We start from the raw sequence: 5,232 nt of genomic DNA, 5'->3' as shown, positions 1-5,232 counted from the left end.
GAAGAAAAACATAAAAGATCAGACTAACAGACCAAATAAAGGCTATAAAATATGGTATAAATTCAAATATGATATAAATTCAAATAAATTCAAATATTTGAATAAATGAACTATATGCTCCAATTAAAAGACAAAGATTAGCAGACCAGATTTTAAAGCAAAAGAAAGCAATTATATTTTTCACCCATTATATTAGTAAAAAGAAAAACTAAAATTCATCTATGATCATACTTCTCAGAGAAAACCATACTAAATATTCATTTACCTTTTAGTTTTTTTCAGAAAGGCAAAGACACATTTTTATATAAAAATTGTAATACATGTACATGTTTTGTAACTTTTTTCTCTTAAAAACATCATGAATATATTTTAATATCATTAAAACGTTCTCAAAAGTTGCTATGAAGATTAAATGAGATAATATATGTAAAGTAAATACAAAAGCCTTTGCATTTACTATTACATCATACGTACGGTGCTTCATTTATAGTTTATTTAACCAGTCTACTATTGTTGGACATTTTGGTTGTTTCCAGTGTTTGAGATATATTAAGATACAGATATGTAGATGACATTTCTCTTCAAAGAACATTCTTAGAGCCAAATATTGGTGAATATCCTTGATTATGTACGTGGGCTACATTTCCTAGTATATATAATACATCTGATGCCTATTTCAAGATCACCCCCCAAAATATCTACAAAAATGTGCTCTTCCACAAGAAATGTGTCCATTTTTCCTTGTTCAAAGGGAGAGGTTATTATCTTCCTTAACACTGTTCACAAATGAAAGAGGAAGTCCACAAATTAAAGAGGAAATCCAGAGAATTTTCTAGGTCACCAGATTTACTTAACCCTTCTAGTATCTCCAAACTTTTAAGAGTCAAAAGCAAGAGACACAACAGAATGGACAGAAAAGAATAAAACCCCCTTCTCCTTCAAGAAAAATTTTAAGCCAGGTCATGGAAGCAACCTAAATGCCCATCAACAGACAAATGGATAAAGAAGATGTGGTACATATGTACAATAGAATATTACTCAGCCATAAAAAGGAACGAAATTGGGTCATTTGTAAAGACGTGGTTGGACCTACAGACTGTCATACAGAGTGAAGTAAGTCAGAAAGAGAAAAACAAATACCGTTTATTAACACATGTATGTGGAATTTAGAAAAATGGTACAGATGAACCAGTCTGCAAGGCAGAAATAGAGACACAGATGTAGAGAACAAACATATGGACACCAGAGGGGGAAAGTGGGGGCAGCAGGGGTGGTGGTGGGATGAATTGGGAGATTGGGGTTGACAATATATACACTAACATGTATAAAATAGCTAAATACCAAGAATCTGCTGTATAACATAAATAAATAAAAATTTTTAAGAAAGAAAAATTTTAAAACAAGATGCCCAGTTCTACTTCACTATGTCTTCAGACACCAACTCAAATTAGATGTCTTTTGACTTTAAAAAATCAAAATGAGTGTTTTTACCTTTGTGTATTAGAGTCTTGACAAAGCAACACCCAGAAGCCAAACTGCAGAACTGCTAGATTACATCTCATAGTTCCAGGGACAAAACTCCAACTGGCATAAGCCCTGTGTTCTGATATTTACAACCTTTCCTTTCTTCCCATTCACCATCCCATCCATGATACAGTCTGTTATGAACATGATTTTAAGTTAGAGGAAGGATTTAAGTCCTGGCCCTATCATTTCCTATTTGAGACAGCTTGAATAACTTCACCTCTAGTCTCAGTCTCCTCCATCTAACATATTGCTTATAAGCACACTCTAGAGCCACAGGTGTGGGTACATAATCTACCACCTACCAGCAGTGTTTCCTTTAGTCAGCTTCCTTATCTATAAAATGAGTTTATTATGGGGCTTACCTAAAATTAGTTTCTTAACCCAGTATTTGCCTTACAAGTAAGTACTCAATAAATGTTATACAATTGGTTCTCACTATTTGTGGGTTCTGTATTTGTGAATTCACCTACTCAATAAAATTTATTTGTAACCTCAGAATCAATACTCACAGTGCCTTTATGGTCATTAACAGATGTGCAGACCAGTGAAAACTGTGAGTCACTCAAAGCACATGTTCTTACCTCAGGTTAAACAAAACAGTGCTCTGCCTTCTTGTTTCATCTGTCATAACTTTAGACAAGTATTCTTTTCACATTCTATTTCTGTGCTTTTTCTTTGGTGATCTTGCTGTTTAAAATGCCCCCCAACCACAGCACTGAAGTGCTTAGTGTCCCTAAGGTTGTGATGTACATCGTGGGAAAGAAATACATGTGTTACTGAAAACTGTATGACGTTAATGGAAGAAACTGAAGAAGACACAAATAAATGGAAAGATATTCCATGCTCATGGACTGGAAGAACACTATTAAAATGTCCATACTCCCCAAAGCCATCTATTGATATCCAATGCCATCCCCATCAAAATTCCAACAGCATTTTTCACAGAAATAGGACAAACAATCCTAAAACTCATATGGAACTACAAAAGACCTCAAAGAGCCAATGCCAACTCAAGAAAGAATAACACAGTAGAGGTATTACACTCCCTTATTTCACACTATATTACAAAACTATAATAATCAAGACAGTACAGTACTGGCATAAAAACAAACACATAAATCAACAGAAGAGAATAAAGAGTCCAGAAAAATACCTACACATATATGGTCAATTAGTTTATGACAAAGGAGCCAAGAATTTACAATGGAAAAGGGACAGTCTCTTCAACAAATCATGTTGGGAAAACTGGACAGCCACATGGAAAAGAATGAAACTGGATCACTGTCTTACACCACACATAGGAAAAAAACTCGAAATAGATTAGAGACTTGAATGTCAGACCTGCAACCATAAAATTCCTAGAAGGAAACATAGGCAATAAGCTCCTTGATTTTGGTCTTGGTGATAATTTTTTGGATCTGACACCAAAAACAAAGGCAACAAAAGCAAAAATAAACAAGTGGGACTACATCAAATTAAAGTGCTTCTGCACAGCAAAGGAAATCATCAACAAAATGAAAAGGCAACCTACAGAATGGAAGAAAATATTTGCAAATCGTGTATCTAATAAGGGGTTAATATCCAAAATATATAAAGAACTCAAACAACTCATTAGCCAAAAAACAATCAATTCGACTTAAAAAAAAGTGGGAAATCTGAATATTTTTCCAAAGAAGACATATGGATGGCCAACAGTTACATGAAAAGATGCTCAGTATCACTAATCATCAGGGAAATGCAAATCAAAACTGCGAGATATCACCTTGCGCCGGTCAGAAAGGCTATTATCAAAAAGGCAACAAATAACAAGTGTTGGTGAGGATGTGGAGAAAATGGACCCTTTTGCACTGTTGGTGGGAATGTAAATTGGTGCAGCCACTGTGGAGAACAATATGGAGGTTGCTCAAAAAATTAAAAGTAGAACTACCATGTGAATCAGCAATTCCATTTCTGGGTATTTATCTGAAGAAAACAAAAACACTAACTTAAAAAGATATATGTTGCTCTCAGAGGAAAACATAGGCAGAACACTCTAACATAAATCACAGCAAGACCCTTTTTGACCCACCTCATGGAGAAATGGAAATAAAAACAAAAATAAACAAATGGAACCTAATGAAACTTAAAAGCTTTTGCACAGCAAAGGAAACCATAAACAAGACAAAAAGACAACCCTCAGAATGGGACAAAATATTTGCCAATGAAGCAACTGACAAAGGATTAATCCCCAAAATTTACAAGCAGCTCATTCAGCTCAATATCAAAAATACAACCCAATCCAAAAATGGGCATAAGACCTAAATAGACGTTTCTCCAAAGACGACATACAGATTGCCAACAAACATATGAAAGAATGTTCAACGTCATTAATCATTAGAGAAATGCAAATCAAAACTGCAATGAGGTATCACCTCACACCGGTCAGAAAGGCTATCAACAAAAAGTCTACAAACAATAAATGCTGCAGAGGGTGTGGAGAAAAGGGAACCCTCTTGCACTGTTGGTGGGAATATAAATTGATACAGCCACTATGGAGAACAGTATGGAGATTCCTTAAAAAACTAAAGCTAGAACTACCATATGACCCAGCAATCCCACTACTGGGCATATACCCTGAGAAAACCATAATTCAAAAAGAGACATGTACCACAATGTTCATTGCAGCACTATTTACAATAGCCAGGACATGGAAGCAACCTAAGTGTCCATCGACAGATGAATGGATAAAGATGTGGCACATATATACTATGGAAAATTACTCAGCCATAAAAAGGAATGAAATTGAGTTATTTGTAGTGAGGTGGATGGACCTAGAGTCTGTCATACAGAGTGAAGTAAGTCAGAAAGAGAAAAACAAATACTATATGCTAACACATATATATGGAATCTTAAAAAAAATGTTCTGATGAACCTATGGGTGGGACAGGAATAAAGACAAAGACGTAGAGAAAGGGCTTGAGGATATGGGGAGGGGGAAGGGTAAGCTGGGATGAAGAGAGTGGCATGGACATATATACACTACCAAATGTAAAACAGATAGCTAGTGGGAAGCAGCCACATAGCACAGGGAGATCAGCTCAGTGCTTTGTGACCACCTAGAGGGGTGGGATAAGGAGGGTGGGAGGGAGACACAAGAGGGAAGAGATATGGGGATATATGTATACATATAGCTGATTCACGTTGTTGTACAGCGGAAACTAACACAACATTGTAAACCAATTATACTCCAATCAAGATGTTAAAAAAAAGACATATGCACCCCCATGTTCATTGCAGCAATGTTTATAATAGCCAGGATATGAAAACAAACTATCAAAAGATGAATAAAGAAATAACATGTAATATACACACAGAGGAATATTACATTATTCGGCCATGAAAAAGAATGAAATTTTGCCATTTGCAACAACATAGATGGACACTGAGAGCATTATGATAAGTGAAATCAGTCAAAGACAAATACCATATAATCTCACTTGTATGTAGAGTTTTTTTAAAAAACACAACAAGCTCATAGATACAGAGAACAGATATGTTGTTGCCACAGGCAGGGGGATACAAGGGGTCAAAAGGCATAAACTTCCAATTATAAAATCATGGAGATGTAATGTACAGCATGGTGACGTACTACATATTTGAAAGTTTACTGGCAAGCAACTGGAAACTGAACATACTCTGACTACAGCCTTCAAAAGGAGTGCACCC

The sequence above is a fragment of the Lagenorhynchus albirostris genome, chromosome 7 (genome assembly GCF_949774975.1).
Source record: "Lagenorhynchus albirostris chromosome 7, mLagAlb1.1, whole genome shotgun sequence".
Classification (NCBI taxonomy): Eukaryota; Metazoa; Chordata; class Mammalia; order Artiodactyla; family Delphinidae; genus Lagenorhynchus; species Lagenorhynchus albirostris.
The sequence above is the reverse complement of the archived record's forward strand: the minus strand, read 5'-3'. Positions refer to the sequence as shown.